Source organism: Sturnus vulgaris, chromosome 2 (assembly GCF_052056855.1).
Source record: "Sturnus vulgaris isolate bStuVul1 chromosome 2, bStuVul1.hap1, whole genome shotgun sequence".
Lineage (NCBI taxonomy): Eukaryota > Metazoa > Chordata > Aves > Passeriformes > Sturnidae > Sturnus > Sturnus vulgaris.
The window spans coordinates 63,206,794-63,227,058 of NC_142244.1; the positions used below are offsets into that span (position 1 = coordinate 63,206,794).

Genomic DNA, 20,265 nt, shown 5'->3' on the forward strand with positions numbered 1-20,265 from the left:
TATTGAGTTTCACTGGGGTTGAGTTAATGTTCTTCACAGCAATTAGTAAGAGGTTGTGTTTTGGATTTGTGCTGGAAAGTGTTGATTACACAGAGATGTTTTTGTTATCGTTGAGCAGGGCTGGTGTGGAGTCGAGGCCTTTTGTTTCTCTCACCCCACCCCATCAGTGAGAAGACTGGGGGTGCACAAGGAGTTGTAAGGAGACACAGCTGGGACAGCTGTCCCCAGCTGACCAAAAGGATATCCCAGACCATGTGGCATCATTCCCAGCATATAAAGCTGGGGCAACAAGAAGGAAGGTAGGGGGGTATTTGTAGAGGTGGAATTTGTCTTCTCAAGTTCATTATTCCATGTGGTGAGCCCTGCTTCCCAGAGATGGTTGAACACCTGCCTGCCAATGGGAGATGGCAAATTAATTCCTTGTTTTTTTTCTGACTTTTCCTTAATCTTTTAAACTGTCTTCATCTCAACCCATGGGTTTTCCCATTTTTGCTCTTCTGATTCTCTCCCCTGTCCCAGCCCTAGAAAATGAGTGAGCAGTTGCTTGAGGGTAACTGCTGGCTGAGGTTCAACCACAGCATGTATCCAGACTGGCAGAGGGACATTACATAAGCACATTTAGCTTAGTTGCACTGTTAGTTCCTTCATAAATAAAATCATTATTATTTTTCATGTCTTTCTTAGAGGCTTGATTTATTAAAAAATATATGAAAAATATTCTAAAAATGTATTAAGCAGACTGCTTTCTTAACTATAATTTTGCAACATCTTTCTCCTTTCTAATTGAGTCCTTTATACATTTTTTGGCTGTTGACTGTTTCATTCAGGCCAGTAAAAGTGTTTTAAAGAATTTGCTTTGCCGCAATGCTTGTGACCGAGCCAATTTGTTGCAACAGACACTTCAGCATTCTGTGCAGTGGCTATCAGAACAAAACAAAACATACGCAGTCTTAGAGATACTGTCTTAAAATCTGGCACCATGTTCCAAGATTGATCTGTAAAATGCTTCCTGTCCCTAAGCACAACTCTGAATGTCACGTCTGTTAACTCAAAGGTCCTTTTAAAGACCAACCTGGATTCTACGTTTTGTTGGTTTAATAATGAAATTTCTTATAATCAAAACTGGTATTTTAATGCAGTGTTTTGTTATCTGCTGCAATCCACTATTACTTCAAAGAGATATATAGAGAGGGATATATCAATATGCCAATTACCTTTAATTAAATGAATATCATCTCTTTAGAATAAGGTCTTTGCCAAAATATGAAAAGAAGTGTTGCAAGCTGGCTAGCCAACCTTTCATCAATTGGCTGATTGCTGACAGCTCAGTGGTACATGAATCAAGAGCCAGAATATCATTTGCTAGCATATTGGGAAAATTATTTCTGGCACCAAACTGCACCTGCATGTTATAAGAAAATGCTTTTAGACATTTCCACAACCAGAGCAATGAGGCCAACAGAACAAATCTGGTTGTCAAGTCTTGTATGCATGTCACTGCATTAATATGGCATTAATTTGATTTCTCTAGATAAATCTTAGTGAACAAAACTAGGAACAGCAAATTGATAAATTTTGAAAGTCAGTAGACAGCATTTACAAAAGACTCTATGTAGTTTAAAGGCTAGAAACCACTAATGAATGGAAAAATAAAGACTGTTATATGTATCTCCCTAGTGAGGGAGGTCTCTCCCTGAATCCTAAAAGCACCAAGACTCAAGATGCATGTTTCATCAATTGCCTACTGAGTAGTTAGTTCAAGCTTTTCTTCCCCTTCTCAGAGTGCAAAGGTGCTCTTGCATTTTTCTTCCACCCCATTCCCAGACAGTGTGTATAACTTCAGGTCTGTGACTTTAACTACAGGACCAGAAAGCGAAAAGTTAGGTCTTTAAAACAATTTAAAAAATTTAAGTACCTAAGTGAGAACGTATGGGTAGAATTAAGAACAAGCAATATCACTTGTGAAACCTCAGGCACTTTATTGAGATACCTAAGCAAAACTTCTTTAGATTCCTTCAGTGGAGAGAAAAAACACTCCAAGAAGTTAATGTAGCTCATTAAAATCAGTATCATTATGCTGTCTTTCTTCATGGAATACTAACTTTATTGCAATGGGTTCTTGACTTCTGTGCTTCAGTTAGATGGTAAGAACCTTCTGTAGACATCCTAGGGCAAATTGTCAGCTAAATAATTTTATCCATGTACATCCCACTGTGATATGGTAGTAATATCCTTTTCTTCAGCATGGATTCACTAAGGAGAAATCATGCTTCACCAATCTTATAGACTTCTGTGAGGACACAGCAGGAGACGTCAACGAGGACAGAGGAGTGGAGGTTATCTTGACTTCAGCAAGGCTTTTGACAATGTTTCCCATAATATCCTCTTAGTTAAGCTCAGGAAATGTGGATTAAGTGAATGGACACTGAGTTGGATGCAGAAGTGGCTGAATGGCAGAGCAGAATCCATTTGCAGGCCTGTAGTCAGTGGCATCCCCCAGGGATCAGTACTGAGTCCAGCCTTATTCAACTTGTTTATCAATGTCCTGGATGAAGGGATAGAATGTGCTCCCAGCAAGTTTGCTGATGATATGGAATGGGGGAGTGGCTGACACAGCTGAAGGCTGTGCTGCCATTCAGTGGGACCTTGATGGGCTGGAGAGTTGGGCAGAGAGAAACCTGATGAGGTTCAGCAAGGGCAAGGGAAGGGTCCTGCCCCTGGGGAGGAATAACCAGCACAGGATGGGGCTGGCCTGGGGGAGAGCAGCTCTGCTGGGAAGGACCTGGGAGCATTGGGGGATGAGAAGTTCATCATGTGATATATTGTCATTATTTTTCATCCTTTCTAACTTCCACTTTGTCTGATGATGCCTATTTAAGTCTTTGCATCCCACTTCCAGTAGGTTATGAACCATCAGTTAGACAAGTGCACAGGAGACTTGTATTTGGACAGCTCTATGTCCTTTTGGTCCTAGGCTATGTGAAATGTCCTTAATGAACAACTAAGTAGGCAAAAGAAATTCTAGTACTTCCTTTCCTATTTGAAGGAAGGTGAGTAAGCATAAGACACAAGCAGGTAATTTATAGTTGAATGTTTTCCTTTGATCTGTATATTGCTTTTTCTATTTCAGGCTAATTTGATTAAGTACACACAAAGGGGGAGCCAAAGGAGTAAGGTTTTTTCTTTAGGCAGCTAGCCAGGAAATGCAGTAGTAGAGACCTAATTTATTATTGTTATTGTTGTTATTATTATTATTATTATTATTGATCAATCTCCAGCTGATACACATAATTGACTCAAAATAACAGAGGAGCTGAATTAAATCTGAAATATTTGAGCATACTTAATATGGGGTTTTCCAGCACTAAAAGCTTGAATAGTTTCAACTGCTTTCAATACTACTGAAAATGTAGGTAAAATTGTATTATGGCTTCACAAGTTATTTTGTGTCAGCTGAACTTCAATAACTGACAGCATGGATGCTGTTACCCCACTGCAAATATGAAGAAAAATGCTTTAGCTTATGTCCTCTCTTGTTAAGACTTAAGCAAATGCATTTCATATTACATTTCCTGTCAGTTGCACAAAGTACAAAGTAATTACCTACATCCGATTTAGTCATCTAGATGCCTTTTATAAAACACAGGGAGGAATGGCAGCTGTGTGGAGTGATTCATCTCATTCTAAAGTAGACAGCTACTAAAGTATATCACAAGAAATATGCCTTAAGAGTACCTATTTCTTTTTTAATAGGGAACCCTCCAGTTTAGATGCAGACATCTCACCAAATTTGTACAAGACAAACACAGTCACAACAGTACAGCCTACACATGAAAATTAATCTCGAACAATAATTTATTTGTATGTTTGAGCTGTGTTTTCTGTGTAAAGACAGATAAATGTAATGTTGGCTCCAAGCACTTCTTGCTGTATGCACCATATTGCTGTATACACCACATTGCCCGGCTTGGCTTCACTATGAAACATAAATACATGAGGAATCATGGGTTAGAGGATTGACACTGACTTCAGTCCTTCTGGTCCTCCAAGGAGACACAGGTCTGTGTCTTCTATGCTAAGTAAGACCTGTGGATAGAAAAAAACCCAGCTGTAGCTTCATAAATTGCAAGTTCAGAATGCACACTTGTTTTAACTGAGTTCAGCAGGAAATATCTAGTGGTGTAACCTAATAAGATGCACAATTTGGGTCTTGCTTATATCATCATCTTACCACCAATTATATACTTTTATGCTTTTTTTAATTAGAAATTGGAAGAAGTTGAACAGCAGAATTGGACTAGACATAAATCTTACTAGATACGCACACAGTACTTACAAAGGGGAATAATTACAAAGCAAAACAACAAAAATTAAGAAAAATGAATCATCAATTAAGTTAGCCAACACTTTGCAAGGTTTACTCATTCTTCAAATCTCTGTTCTAGCATAGAAAGATTTCATCTTGATGAGTTAATTTCACAGAAAATACTAACTTCTCTGACCCAAAACTTTAATGTGTATAGTGTCTAAGACTAAGATTTTGCCAGGAGAAATCCTGCCACAAGTCAACTTCCAATGAATTTGCATCAGTTGAAAGAGGAATATCAATTAAAAAGTAAACATTTCTGTGCTTCATATAACAAAAATATGAAAAATGTTCTGTTCTAGGTAGCTTAGGAATTATTCAAAGTGGTTTAAAAGAACATAAATAGCATATAATTTATCTTAAGAATTAAAACATGTCTTTCCCTGACAAACCCAAACTGCTGTCAATGTCTTGTCTAAGACTTGTGATTAATGGTATTTAGAAACAATACTGCTGAGATATAATATGTTTTGCAGGGTGGATCATGGATCTTAGTTACTTAGGAGATTATCTGCTAAGTGCTGTTCTTTCTTTGAATTCATAACATCATGACTGTAGCAACAGTTAAGTTCATCTAATGATGCACTTCATTATAACCACATGTTTTTAGAGGCTTATAACATTGTATAAATTCTCTGCTCATAAAGTTATTCTCAGTCCAAAGAAGGCATTTTGAAGCAGTCTGACACAACACCATTTGACTGCTTAGGATTTGCATGTTCAAAAATGTGCTACTTCTTTTGCCTCCTTCTTGATGACACATTAACATACTTGTCATATTATGGTACTCAAAACTCACCAGATTTTTTAAGGCGCCAGCTTGCAGTTCTCAACAAGTAGAAATGCTTCTGACACATTTGGGAGAGTGCTTAGAAATAACACAGGTTTAAGTGTTGCTCAGTTAGGGAAAGGTCAGTGGTACTTGGAACTGCCCAAAAGGAGCAGCAACGCTGAAGAAGCTATCAAGATTTGTTACATTTTCCAGTCAGTAGTAAGAGACCAGACCACTGGCATAGAAAATCACGCTTCTTCCTGTTTCCCTCTCAAAACAAAGTAGACATAAATTTGTTTATACTGGCTGGAAAAAAATATTTACCTGTCCTAAGCAATTATTATCCTGTAAGGATACTACAGTTAAACAGGTGACCATGCATATCAACATCTGACATGTGGCCACAGCTCAGTGGATTTGACTCTAGGCATTCTGTGGTGAAATATGGATCTGGACATCTAGCTGCTATTCTCACGTGATCCCCAAGGTAAGAGTTTAGTGGCAGTGTCAACCTAATTAAGCACCTCAGAAAAGCAGCTGTAGAATCCCATCCAGCCTCCTCAGTAATGACAGCACAGGCTGTCACCTCCTCACATTTTTCAACAGAAAACCAAACCCACTGATGTCAGACTCACTGGGAATTTGCAGATGTAAAGGGAAAAGGGATAAAAAAAGGACAAAAAAAGACAAATAAAAGAAAAGGACACCAAGAAAAAAGCTTTGGAATGATTTGGTCTTACAGCAGTTGCTGAATCTTCACAAAAATGAAGCTGTGTACACCACAGCAGGAAACAATGGACACAAACAGAGGCAATATCACAAGCGGTATCCTCCTTGTCTTATGAGGCTGTCACTTCAAACGGCATACACTGTGAAGCAATAAGCAACAACTTCTCCAGATCCCAGAAAAGAGAGAGATAAATGGCATTGAATTGGCTGTGTCTCCAAAAAATGTCTCAAAGAAACTACAGCCACAGCAGACTGAGCAGATGAGCCCTCAGAGACTGGGCTCGGAGTCTCAGACAGAAAAGAAATATTTATTTCCATCTGGTAACAATGATGTTGATGTTCCTGAGAGACCCACTGCACTCTGCAGCAGCACCTAGCAATTCTAAAACTAGATGGACGTAATTAGCTTAATTACTCCTCTGCTTATAAAATTCAAGATTTTACGTTATGTTTTTATTACAGTCTCATTTGGCAGAGAAAGAAGGATGTGGGCAACTGAACCTTTAAGAGGCTAAGATGAGCCAAACTGAAGCAGTCACTGTCATCTGCTGTCTTGTTATATTATTCAGGAACTCCTGTTATACAGTATGGATTGCCTAGGACTCGAATGCTGAATGTAGCAATCCTCCATCATGCTGCTTGGCACTGAGTGACTGCTGAAAAACACAGCAACCTTGGTGGTTGACAACCTCTATATATTCACAGGACAGCTACAGCATGAACAACTTATAATACAACTTCCTCCACTCTGCCTCTGTCAAAATATCACTATACTCTAAAAGCTTTTCATAGGAATACAGCATTACTAGAAATTCCACTCCTAATAAAAAGTGTGGTTCTCTTCAGGCTGCTAAATATTGGGAGCAGCAATAATTTGGGAGAGACAGATACTCCTGTAATTTTGAGCAGAGCTCTGGACAGCATGGCAGCAGGGCAGAGAGACTTCATCTTTACAGCCATAATCTCTCAGCAAAACCGGAAAATACCGCGGGGCAAATATGGTTGTTTGGCCCACACACACACTGGACCTACAGACTTGAAAGAATAAAATAAATTTACAATCTGACCTGAATCCTGAGCCTTCGTAGTTTTCACATCCAGAGTAGATATGACAATGAAATATTTTGTTAGGTTTTACTGAAAACCTCCAAATGGAACTTCCAACTTTTTGGAAATATGAAATTCTATGTAGAAATTTGTCGTCTTATTGCCACTTTTATTCCAAAACTCACTAGTTGATAATTTTTTGAAATCTTACACACTTACTAATTCAATATTTGATCTCTTTACAAGGTGTGTTACATGCCTTTAAACATGCTAATGTGATTCCAGTTGCACATTTGCTCTTGCTAAACCACGGACTAATAATTTTGTAAGTCATAAGAGCAGACCTAACTAAAAGGTGAGTAGATTGTAGTTGCTAAAGGTTACGTAACCAATGTATATAATAGGTAAATTAATAGATTCAGTTAAGGAAAGAGTTGCCTGAATTATAGCACCTTTACTCTTTTTTTGCTTTCATTCTAAAAGGTGTAAATTATAGACTTGAAGCTGAATTCAGTGTCAGAAGGAAGCACTTCACTATGTTAACCTAGCAGCAAAAAGAACAGTAAACAGGTATCATCAAAATAATCCTTCAGGATTCTTCAGAGCATAAAACGATTGCTCATTTTGAGATGAACCCCTCACTCTTCAGCCACCTTCCTTTTTTTTCCAGATCTAAACTGGTTTTCTTCCAGAGACTAACCTGCTTTATTTCACTTTCTAAATCAAATGAACACAACGGCTATGTATACAAACTATATTTCTGTGTCAAGGGACACCCAAAATATGTTAGGATTGTTGAAAAGACAAATGGAAAAAACCTTGATTTGGCAAGATGCTCTTGTCAATAAAGAACAGAAAGGACCCACATGAAGGCTGTAAAGCTTATCCAAAAAACAGATCACACACACAAGGGAATAGTATTACTTTAAAAACTCTAAAAAAAAAAGTCTCTGGAATACCTAGCAGGCAAATGAGGAATTTTTGTTTGTTATTGGCTAGGGCTTTTTCATTGCATTTTACAGCATAATATGAAGCCTAGGAACACGTTATAGTACTTTGTACAAGATTTTAAGACTTGGTAAGTGTCTGTATTTTGCATAAAGCTATCGGATGAGGCTGTGCTTTCTGGCATAGTTTGCTACTGTTTGATAGCATTTTAAAAGCATACTGTGCTTGAACTATCAACACACAATAATTGTTAGCTTTATGCTCCACTAGTTACTTTGTTATGAGCAATGGAAAAATTACTATGAAGTTTTGTATTGTGGCACTTTTGTCATGGTTGCTTATTAGATATGGAGCCCTATTTTGAACTTTTTATTTGCTTACTTTGCTGTCCCTTCCATGGCATTAATAATGTACTGCATTTTAATTGAAAATGGGGCCAGAAAACATTAAAGGAAATTTCAGTGATTCCAGTCATTAAAGATTTACCCTTTCTGGCATGTAAGTGGGGTTCTTTAGTGAGTGCTTATTTATTTGATTTGTGCCTAAAACATTAGTCTATTTAAATCCATTTCATTAAATAAAGTACTGAGCAAAAATAGTTATCTAGTGGGTCTTTCTTGCAATTATCTCAAAACACTAACATTATGACGTGGGTACTAATGTGTATCACAGGAAAGGGTGGGAAAATAAAGCATCTATCCAATACTTAAGAAATTATTAAGTACTAAAATAGATTTTTTTGAGCCAATTCTGATGGGGGAAAAAGGAATATGAACTCAAGTTTCAAGGTGTAAAGTAGATAATTAAAGTTCATCCTAAAAATTAGGACTGTACTCACTGTTTGTTGATTTTGGGGGGCTAGGAAACAAAATGTACACTAAAGATAAGTGAGAATTCATTTTTCACAAAACATGTCTAAGTCACGTTTGTCATAAGGCTGATTATTTCTTTGATCCTAAAATGTTGATTTCTTTGTCCTAATTTCTTAAAGTTAATGAACATATCAGTCTTCTTACTGAACTGACTGATTTTCCAAGCAAGTGGATTTTGTTTAGTTATTAGCGGGAGAGTTGGAACAGCAGGGACAGTAGGACAATACTCATGAGGGGACCCTTGGCTCAGCAAAGTGGTTTTGTGCCAACTGGATTGGTCCAGGGACCAAGGAAACTCTTCAAGGAACTTTAGCATGGCTGCTAGGAAGAGGTTACTGTGGAAGATATGTGTTCCAGGTAGCTCTGGCATCAGAAACACACACGGTGAGCCTCAGGCACAGTCCCAGCACCCGTCGTGGCCACCACCATAGCACATCACAGACCCTAATAAACCTGGAGCTCCTGCAGGCAGATGCAGCTCTGCATGCCCAGTGCAGCAGAGATTCCTGGTGTTTCCCACTGATCTCAGGGCCAGTAATGATGGGCTAGTTCTCTGCAGGACGTGAGCCATGGCAAGGGTCTGTGTCACCAAGTAGCAGAGCTGTGAGAAGAAATCAGCGGGCTGATCAGGGATTTAGATACTCATTTTCCTTTGTGAAGCAGACAAAATAGTTTTGATTAAAAGAGCTTATGATTGAAATAATTCTTAATTTTTTCTTACTTCTTGCTAATTTAAAAATTTTTTTGGTTATTAATTTCCCCTCTGATTTTAGCTGTCGTAACTTCCAATTTTACAGAAACTGTTTCTGTCCACAACATATTCAAAACAACCAGAACTGGAGCAGCTCAGTCCCTAGAACTCCAGGTTCTCCATTCCCTAGTGAGAATCTTTGAGAAATATAAATTAAAATTAGTTTCAGTGCATTGAATTAATTATTCCATTTATTGGTTATTATCTTGCTTTGTGGTTTTACGTGCCTCTGAACTGTAGATGGAATTAGAAAAGAGAGAATCAACTAATTAATCTTGGGCTTCCAAAAGAGACAAAAGTGTTTGAAAGATGGGAAGAAAGTAAAGTAAAACTTCATCAAACTGAAAAAAAAAATTAACAAAACTCAAAAAAACCTTTAAAAGATCATACAGCTATCTAAAACATAAATTTAGTTCATGTTTATGCTCTGCAATTATTCAGCATCTGTGGGTATATCTATATTTGTATGTATAGAAATTTAATGCATTGGCAGAAAATGTCATGTTTCTATAGCACTCCAGAGATTATGAATAAAATATTTAATTCAGGAGGTTGCAATTGCGTTTCCTATATTATTTCACTGACCTTTTCCTAACTTGTGTTGGCCCACAGCAGATGCATGAGTACTGCCAAAAAATAAAAATACACCATTTACCAGTCACAGAAAAAAAAAAAAGATAGATGTTCAGAAGCAGGTGCTATTCAAAATAGGCATCAGGGACAAAAAGTGTAGAACTGGCACATATTGTGAAAATAATTCTTATACTCAAGTAACATATGCCATGTGTCTAAAATGAAGTATGGCAAATGAGGATCTAGCAGAGATTTTTGATAGTCATTCTGTGTAGAGTAACACCAAGCTAGGTAGGAGATTCACTAGTTTGAGCATTAAAAAAAATTTAATTCTGTCAAAAGAAACCATGCCATATTAACTTTGCCAAACTGCATCTTGACTCTGTGTCGTATCTGTTAAAGCTTAGTTTGGTTTAGGCTGGATCTAGGCTGAAGCTGGACATGAATTTTGCAATGCATATCACATGATGATGCAGACTGTGGACTTCCTAGCCTGTGTCTCCACAGTCCTAGACATCTCTTCCTATTTCACAGTGAGGACACCACGGAACAGCAAAGCTTCGTCTTAAACCAATGTCTGTACCAGTTCTGCTCTAGGCAATGTGTATCTGTACTTACTAGCACTTGTAAAATATGTTCCTTCCTACCAAAAGCAAGATATCTTTAAAACCATCTGTAGAGGCTCTTCCCATTAAGGGTGGGTTGTCACACCATCTCACCTAAAAGACATAGGATACCATCAGCACCACCTGCAATAAGGTATCTTTCTTTGTATTTGAAAAGAGAAGTGAAGGGGGCTTATGTTTACCTGTAGTTAAATTACATTGGTTTATATGAAAAAAGAGAACAGTGTCTCTGGATACAGAAAGACATAACAATTTATGCAAAATACTGATAATTTAAATGACGTATATGCATATCGCCTAAATTACAGCATGCCTGGAAGATTATACTACGCAGGAAACACATCCTGTTTTGAAGTCTTCTTATAGTCTTCTGATTTTGTAGAAGATCTATCAAAAAACTGTTCTGAAAAGGATTTTTTTTTCTTCAAGCTAATTAATATTTTATGTTTATTTGACAAGGTCTAAGGCCTAGCAAAATTGTGGTCTAGCAAAGCCCAGAACTGAATTAATAAATATATCCAGAACTGACTATGCACTAAAATATTCCAATCTCAACCCTCTAACAAGTGGGGTATTTAAGCACAAACAAATGAAGATGCATCTAGATGATCTGACACTTTGGCTGCAGTAATTTAGTGAGATAAGATTTAATGAAGACCAAGATAATACTCAGTAGAAATATAAAAAAGAAAGCTTCTCTACTAAGTCATAAAGCAAGAGATTTAGGAGCATGCAGAGGGTAATTGTAAATAAATCAAATTAACTCCCAGTGCAATGCATTTTGAAAAGTTCCACTCTGGAATTTATATACATATGACACTATTGTAGAGCAGGAGAAATTATTCTTGAGGTTCTACTTTGCTATTCTTCTGTGGGCACTTAAGCATAAAAAACAAGCTGTACTCACAAGTGTCAATCTGTAGAATTATTATATGTGTTCATCTCCATCCAAAGAGTGCATACGTTCTAATGCTAAGTTCCTCATAGCAGTAGAGAGTACCTAAAAATAAATTTAAAAATCAGTTTATAGGATTGTCTGATTCCAATGTGATCCTCAGGACTTGGAAGAGGGTGGGAGTTTTGGTTTAGGTTGGGTTTTTTTGTTTGGTTGGTTATTTTAAAATTCAGAAAATATTATTTGTATTTTTATTATAAGCTGGATTAAAATCAATATAGTTTGTTACAGCTTTGATTAGAATTTTGAAGTCATTCAACCTGTATATTTTTCTTAAAGTATGACTACTAAAACCATTAAAAGAATTCTCACTCCTGTGGTCTTCTACTTCAACTCAGACAAGACAGAAAAAATAAGCAGTATTTATTCTCAAGAACAGCTCTTTTTTTTTTTTTTTTAAATCAGAGTGAATGAAAACATACATTCCATAAGCAGTGATCAAATGAAAAAAAAAAAATTAAAAAAACCCCACATCAGTCACATTAGTGTACTGTTAGGCAATCTTCTACCTCAAGATGCTTTTTGCTAGTTACACATTTCCCAGCCCTTTTCTGGGCTTGAAAGGCCTTTTCTCTGGGCAGGCTTAAAAATGTAAACTGCATTCTCCCAAAATCTTCTGTTCCTTCTATAATTGGAACATCACTTTTCTTATAATATTTCTCTATTGTGTTTCCCTTGGTCATCCTCAACAGTAATTTTTCCTCAGTTCCTGAGATCATTCATTCTCCCCTACCCTAACTTTGGAGATTTCTACAGCCTTCTTTTTGGAGGCCCTTCCTACAAGTTAATTTTGCAGTCCAGCTGGCAGAAAAAAATATAAACTCTTGACTCATTCCCCCAGTAACCTTTTTTTCAGGCAACCTGACAGTGATTCAGCTGGTCTGGTTTGCATACTTATTTGAGAATATAATGAAGTGCAGTCTGAAAATTCTGATTCTTTTTGAAGAAAATCTAGGATCATTGTCTCAGGCTTAGACAATGTGAAGCTGGGTGAAATGAATTGAGCTCCATGTAGCTTAACTTTTAGTTCATTGCACAGTAGCCCTGTTATCCAAAACTCAGCTGTTAAACTGCATAGGGAAGAAGATTGTGCTGATGCTCCTGTTTCTTCACATTTTATCAATTGACAGTCAAGTGTTTTCTCTTTCCCATTTTTTTTACTCGAACATTTTAACCACTTTATCTACATGACACCACAATATTTTCACATTCTTTTCGCATTCAACAGTGTGGTTTATGAATCATGATAAAGCCTTGGAGAAAAATGCATCATCACCTTTTATTTTATAACAAAACTGAAAGAAGGTAGGTTTAGATTAAATATTAGGAAGAAATTCTTTACTGTGGAGATGGTGAAGCACTGAAACAAGTGGCCCAGAGAAGTTGTGGATACCTCAGTCCTGGAACTGTTTAAGGCCAGGTTGGATGAAGTTCTGAGCATCTTGGTCTAATGGAAGGCTTCCTGCCCACACTAGGCGGTTTGGAACTAGGAGATCTTTCAGGTCATCTGCAATACAATCCATTCTATGATTCTGTTATTCCACTATCTATGGTGTATTACAGTTTGAAACTCTGAAACTCTTAAACAGTTATTAGGCCTAAGGAAATCTGGAGTCAAATAATTAAAAAACACTCCAACAACACAACAACCTCAAATTACACAAAGATAAGTGCATAAGATTATTCCTGAAATATGTGAATAGTAGGGGCTATGTCTGAGGTATTCACACTGCATATGTAATGGAGTAACAAGCCACCTTCAAAAACAAGCCAAGGGGCTGGTAAGAAGGCATTGTTCCTAGACCAGAATGACCAAGTGAACGAACCCTTTTTGTTCTGGCAACAGTGAAACTCCTCACAGCAAAATGAGGAACCCTTTCTAGAGAGAGGGACTGTGCCTCTAGCTGTGGGTTCCTGAAAAGACTGCAGTTGGCTGTTCAAGTAACCTGGTCTAGTAGAAGGTGTCCTTGCCAATGGCAGGGGCATAGGACACAGATATTCTTTGAGTCCCTTCTAATCCAAACCATTCTGTATTTTCATGCCATTTCCATAATGTTGAAAGTGCCTCCTGGGGAATTCTTGCTCTGAAAAAGGGAAGATTACATCTCCTGTTGCCTAGACTTTTAGCTGTTATCCAGGTCTGCGTACAAAGTACAAGCAGCTCTCTGATATTCCCATTTGAGTTTTAATAACTTGGGTTACACTTAATACTGCATGTGTCTTTGCACAGCATGTGTGTACAGCATACATTGAAAACACTAGGATCAGAATCAGCACATGCCTGTACTGCTTCTGGAGGCACATTTTGCAATATGAGACCAAGGTCTGGCACACTATGAGCACTCTCTCAATAAAGAGAGCCAGCTTCTGAGCCTGATCTTTGGGCACTGATTAGGGATCACACCTGTGTCTGGCTCTGCATTTGGATATTTCAAACAGCTCAGTTGAATACAGACCTACAGAGGGGTTTTCTCTATGCTGAGCTGATGGAAGCCATCTATATATGCCATATGGAATAAAGGCCCAGGTTTGGTTCCTGACACTCTCTGTTACATGTTTTAGACATAAATCTGTCACTTCAAATGTGACTGTGTCCGTCTGCATAGCAATCTGCTCTGACAAGGGTAAAGCAAACAGAGAGAGAAAGCTAAGAAATATTTCAATCCTGTATGCTAGATTAGGCAGGGTTTCCTCTTCTTATCTTGCTATCTAGATGTTTTACTCAAAAAGAAAGATGCCTTAGCAAAGCACAGCGGAAAGGATGAACAACGGTTCTCTGGCAGACAGAGAAGCTGGCAGAGTTGCAGCTGGAAGACATAAGCAGGATTTAACAGAATTAAGAGAGGTAGGAGTCAGACACACATGCACAGGGCAATAGTTTTGAAGCAACAGAGAGCAACACTGGATGATAATCACAAGAACTACCAAAACAGTCTGTGTAATTACTATTGTATCTCAGTTTTTGAGAACCATCATTTTTTAGCAGAGAAGCAGTGTGTTGCAGAGAGGCTGCAGGGACAAGACACACATTTACCCTTACCTGGCATAGATGTCTCAGATACCGACATATACACTGCCATCACCTGCATGTGCATTAGTGAACTCCAGCTTTAAAATTAGCTGAGGTAAATGCTGTCCTGAAAAACATATTCTTCAGCTAAAATATTGCAAAGGCAAAATTTGGTAAATTTAATCTAATCTAGCTAAGTTTAAGGGAAGCCTTACTTAGGTAGAAGAAACAACATGCTAGAGGAAGTAATAAAAAAAGCTCCAACTGTCAATATGAGAACATGGCCTCATTTAAATAAAAGGAGATTCTAGTCTTGAGCAGTAGACAGATACCTGTTGAAAAGTTGACAATTCTTCCATTAAACTCAGTAGGTTTTATCCTTGCATCTGGCACTGTGCATTACATTTATTTTGACAGAAGCTGAGATATTGGGAGTATGCATAAGACAATAAAATCCAACATCAAGATGAGTTGCTGAAAGGTAAGCTCATTAAATAAAATGAAATCCATCTTACTAAGCAAAGTTCGAAGGCAAAAAGCAATCTCGGAAAATATTAATGAAATAGGTTAGCTTTCTATGTACTAAAACAAGATTTGTCCAAATAAGAAGAAAAATAGTTGTATTGCTAACACTGCTGCTACAGTTTTTTCAACATATGTCAGTAGTTTTACAATATGTTCTTGTGATGTGGAGTCAGGGAAGGAGATAAAAGTAAAATGATGAGTACAAGGTAAAACTGTGCATGAGATGAATGCTTTCCATTCCTCCCAGTAGGGCAGTTGAGGGTAAGTGCAAGCAAACAGACTTTATTCACTTCTAAATTGAGCAAAGGACAGTTTATTTGTTTACTGTATTATAGGAACACATGCAATTTAGCTAATGTGTTTTTTTGTTGTTGGCTTGCTTTGGTTTTGCATTGGGGTTTTTTTAATGTCTTCAAATTTGTGCTGCTGCAGGTCTCCCTGGGAAAGAGCTTTGTCTAACAATGCCTCAAGGAAGAAATGCATTGAGGCTGTGAACGTCTGCATGAAGTAACAATTTGCAAAGAGCAATTTTTGAGGGAGGCTACTTTCAGTGATCCTAGCTAACAACTGGTTGATAACTCTGTTGAGGATACTCTTTGCAAAGTTCCCTGTGACAATAAGCTTTTTTTCCTCCAATGTTTTTATACAGTTCATGTAAATTTCTGCTTTTAACAGCATGTAAGGAAACTTCATTCCCTGAAGTTATAGGAAATTGTTGTCTGAGGAAAGAAGCAGCCCTCAAAAGAAAAGTATTCTTATTGCTTTGTAAGAATACTGGTACCATGTACCAGGGTTTAGTCCATTTCACCAGAAAATAAGCTTGATTTGCTCAACAGTATAAGGAAAATGCCCAGTTAGAGAGAGTGCGTTTCTCATTCTATTTAAACCATTAGTTTAGACAGAAATTCTCATCTGGTAAAAACAGTATTGTCAGTACATCTACAGAAACTGAAGTTTAATAAATTATAATTTCAATACAAAGTTGAACATAAACTAACTTCAATAATAAATTTAAATGGTTGTACATTATTTGAATTCTTATTTATATGTGAAAGTAGGCAGCAACAATATTTGTATGTGAAATTATTTGTTGCCCAAGATGAGAAATAGTTACTAGAATGGGCAATGCAAAATGACATATATTCATCAAATGAAATGTCAAAATCTACTGTGCTGGTAAATCCTCCCAGTTCATTTGATTTCGTGACTGCTCTGATTACTTTACAAAATCCTGTATTGTCAATTATGTCAGCAATACACAGATTAAATTACATTGCTGGCATACATTGACATGGAGGAATTTAACCTCCTCAAATATTCATATTATGTAAAGTATATTAAACACTTTATTTGTATTTTATGTGATTAACTAAAAGTTGCACTGAAAAAGTTGCATTGAAAAATTACCAGAATATCTTCATCTGAAGTAATAGGTCACAATTTTAGCAACATGTACTGGTTTTGACTGCTATGGATTATTAAATCTTTCTCCTGGTTTTTTTTGAGGGGGGGGTGGTGAGGGAGGATACTGAAAGGGGAAAAAACGGAAATTGATTGAAGGCAAAAAAAGTCAGAATTTAGGCCATAAGTATCTGCTGAACTCTCTCCCAGGTGTAATATTCAATCAGCAGCTATTTAATCTATGTTGGTAACACACATTTATTTTTGTTATGGACCCTACTGTAGCATGAAATTGGAAGAGGATTTCCTTATAGCTGAAATGTATTACAATAATTTCCTAGTGAAAAACGAAGTTCCTGCCAGCTGGAAGTTTCTTCCTTTGTATTATTATTCTCCTGTCTGTTCAGGGACAGAGTAACACTGTGTTGCTTTGGTGTGTCTTCACTTCTAGTGCTTTCTTTTGTAGGGTTTGGAGTTAAGTGGAGATTACAAACACAGACTTTGAACTCCAGCTTCTTATTTGGAGGGAAAAACGTTTGGGTCTTTTTAGGGCTAGACATTTCCTGGCAGTATGTGTAGTATGGGAAACCACTTGGCTTTACAGCCAGCTAAAGGCCAGACACCAGTTATACTGCTTGTTATGTGAGGCTTCTTGTGTTTCACTAATCCTCAAGGAAGAAAAGGGAGCTGGGAACAGGTTTACCCAGCCACTACGTAAGGAGCCCACAGAGAGAGCTGCAGCCATCTCCTGAGCCTATGAAATCTGAAACTCTGCTTGGACCCTATAGAAAGAGCAGACTGATTCACCCAGGAGGTTGATGGTGAAAGCCATGTGCCAGCATTCCCTCCTCATCTAACGTGATGGGCAAAGAAAATTGCCACTACTGTGAACATTCCCAGTGCTCATTATTTATCAGTTTTAGGGTTTACAAGAAGTACATAAAAGAGAAAATCTGATAAACCAGATCTATTATCGTCTCGATACATTGAGAAAACTTTACCTGAATTGCAGTCAAGTTTTACAAAATCCTGGGACAATATGCTGAAGCCTATCTAGATCTTAAGTACTATTTGGGACTTGTCTGTACCATTCTTCAATTACCAATATTTTCTAGCATTAGGCTTGAGTCCCTTGAACTTCTTGGAAACACATGATTATGTTTTCTTTTGGTTTTTTCAAGTGATAATGTTTAAAATCATTTGTGTTCTGCAAGAATCTAGACAATAACCACTGAGAATCTCAAAAACACCCCGAAGGCAACCACTTCTACAATTCCAAATAATTATCTCTTTCTTTTTTGCTTTTTGACACAATGCAAGACCTGAAACTTACTAAAGTTTTTGACACGTGTAAGACTGACAATTATGAATTTTATATACTATCAAGGTACAAAAGAAACAAACTTTTTTAAACTCGAAGAGGTCACCATTTTTCTGCTGCAGAAAGTACTTTCAAAACCCCCATTTCATTTGGTTCACAGGGGTTTTTTGCTTCATCATTCACTATTGTACAGCACTTTGCTTCATTTCTGAATTCCATCTCTCCCAGATGGTTGTTAATTGATAGGAGATGGCTTTCACATTTACCATTATAGCTGAAATAATGTTCTGAAATTCAAAACTTAAATATTAAAATTACACATTAGGCAGAAATGTCCAGAAGGTTAGACAATGGAATAATTTGTCAGGGGAGAAAAAGTTGAATCATCATTACAACTAGAATTGAAGAACAGGCTAGATAAAACAGATTATTGGGAGATTATAGTAAAGGGCAAGTACTAGCTGCCCTCTGTTGCTTCCTGTTTTCTAATTTAGCACGGATAACATGTAATTCATAACAACGATGATCTGTGATACTCCATAATCCATACCTTGCTAGATTGTGATATTGGAAATGGAAAAAAAAAAACCAGACAAAGCGATTAACTAACATATGTATATGTATGTAATATATAGTTTGCAATACGTGAAAGGTATATTAAGAATTGCACTCTCTAGTCCCGAGTTTTAATGATGATGGTGTATAATATTGTTAAGGGCACCATTGCCCTTTCTGGGGTGCAGTAATCCTCACACACATGGATTCAAGCACTTGTATATTAAATGTTCTTACTCACTTCTACAACCTTCATGTTCTAAGCAAGTGCATTGTTTGGAAGAGAGACAACTTTCATAGATATACTGTGCCTGCTCCATTTTTAATTATTTTGTGGATTGAAAATAACTACAAGGGAAATATATGGGTGAGGGAAGATAGGAAATATTAAAGGAGTTTTTACCATTCTATTTATGTACTTTATTTCAAATCTTGTCTCATAAGAAACACAGAGCTTGTTTCATCAAGGAGAGCAACTACACAGACTCATTTCAGCATATGTCAGTGTAATTAACAATGTGTTATCCAGAAAAAATTGACCAGGATTTTACCATAGTTTCCCTATAGCGACAAGCCTTCCTCCACAGCTCCAACACTACTCTAATTAAAATGACTGTGACATTTCGGGACTCCCCTTTTCTTTATGCATGCTACCTAGATAATACATCATAGTTTAACATTGATTATTAGCGCTGATACTACAGTGCCCACTGAATTTGCATTAGCCTTTGATTGCGACAGATATTAGAACCCTGCACCACCTTATGTAACACAGTGTAACCGAGCTCTGCCTCCAGCTTTTCCAGTTAATCAAACCCAGGTGAAATTCCTCCCCCATCCAGCAATAAATCCTGCCTGTTCCATGAGGCTGGGTGTCGGGGAAGAGGCAGTCCGTGCGGGAGCATCCCGGGAGCAGCGGAGCGGGGCAGGCAGCCGGGCTGCCACGGGAGAGACCCCGCCCGTGCTCCGCGGGGAGCGCCCTGCCATCGGCCGGGCGGCTTCACAGCTTGGGTGTCACCTGCACAGCGCACCCGACAGCTTCACTGATGCCCAGCGTTTCGAGGCTGGCTCTCCGTGCGATGGTGAAGGGAGAGCGGGTCCCGCTCCGCCCGGCCCGGAGCATGGCGGGGCTGCGCCTCGCTCCGCACGCCCGCCGCCGCTTTGGGGCAAACGCCGCCTCTGCCGCCGCCGACTGCTGGCCTTAAGCTGCGTTCTAGCCCTCAGCTTTCCAACTGCAATTAATGATAGACCTTCCCTTCCAGGAAGTTAAACGGTACTTCTGCTAAATATTTCTTTCTTGAGAGGGAATCGTATGACTCAGCTTTAAGCTTATTTTTTTTTTTTTATTCCCCCGATAAAAGCCACCAAAACTTTTATAAGTGGAAAATTTCATATTAGTTGGGTTCTAGAGCATTAATTTATCAGCACTCGTTTTACATATGCACAGCTTTTTACAGGCACATATGAAAAAGTCTGCATGCAAATTGTTTTTGCATTTGATGACTTTTGCGGACAGAAAGAAAATAACGTACACAAACAACATCTGTGTGCTCAAAATAAGGATTTGTCACTGCTTTCATTCAAGTTCTTAAACATGAAAGCATTTTGCAAATGACAAGAGAAGGACAGATCTGAATTCCTTAACAAAAGCTGGTACTTTTTTTTTCCTGCATTAGAAAGCTTTTACAACTTAACCCTTAGTATTCCAAAATTTGCAATTTCTGCCCACAATAAAAAATAAACACATAATTTCAGGACACACACGAGACTGCAAAAATGAAAACTATAGCAGATAAGACACACATTTTTACATA

The 20,265-nt window shown here is 37.8% G+C and overlaps 1 long non-coding RNA gene across 1 annotated transcript; it reads right to left on the reverse strand.

Annotated features, from left to right (window-relative positions):
- Positions 1-1,962: 1,962 nt before the first annotated feature.
- Positions 1,963-19,378, reverse strand: LOC148224825 (uncharacterized). Its single transcript, XR_015801515.1, has 4 exons — positions 11,592-19,378; positions 10,677-10,777; positions 9,188-9,335; positions 1,963-4,086 (listed from the first exon to the last, which is right to left on the reverse strand). It is a non-coding gene; the product is annotated as an uncharacterized LOC148224825 (long non-coding RNA).
- Positions 19,379-20,265: the final 887 nt, after the last annotated feature.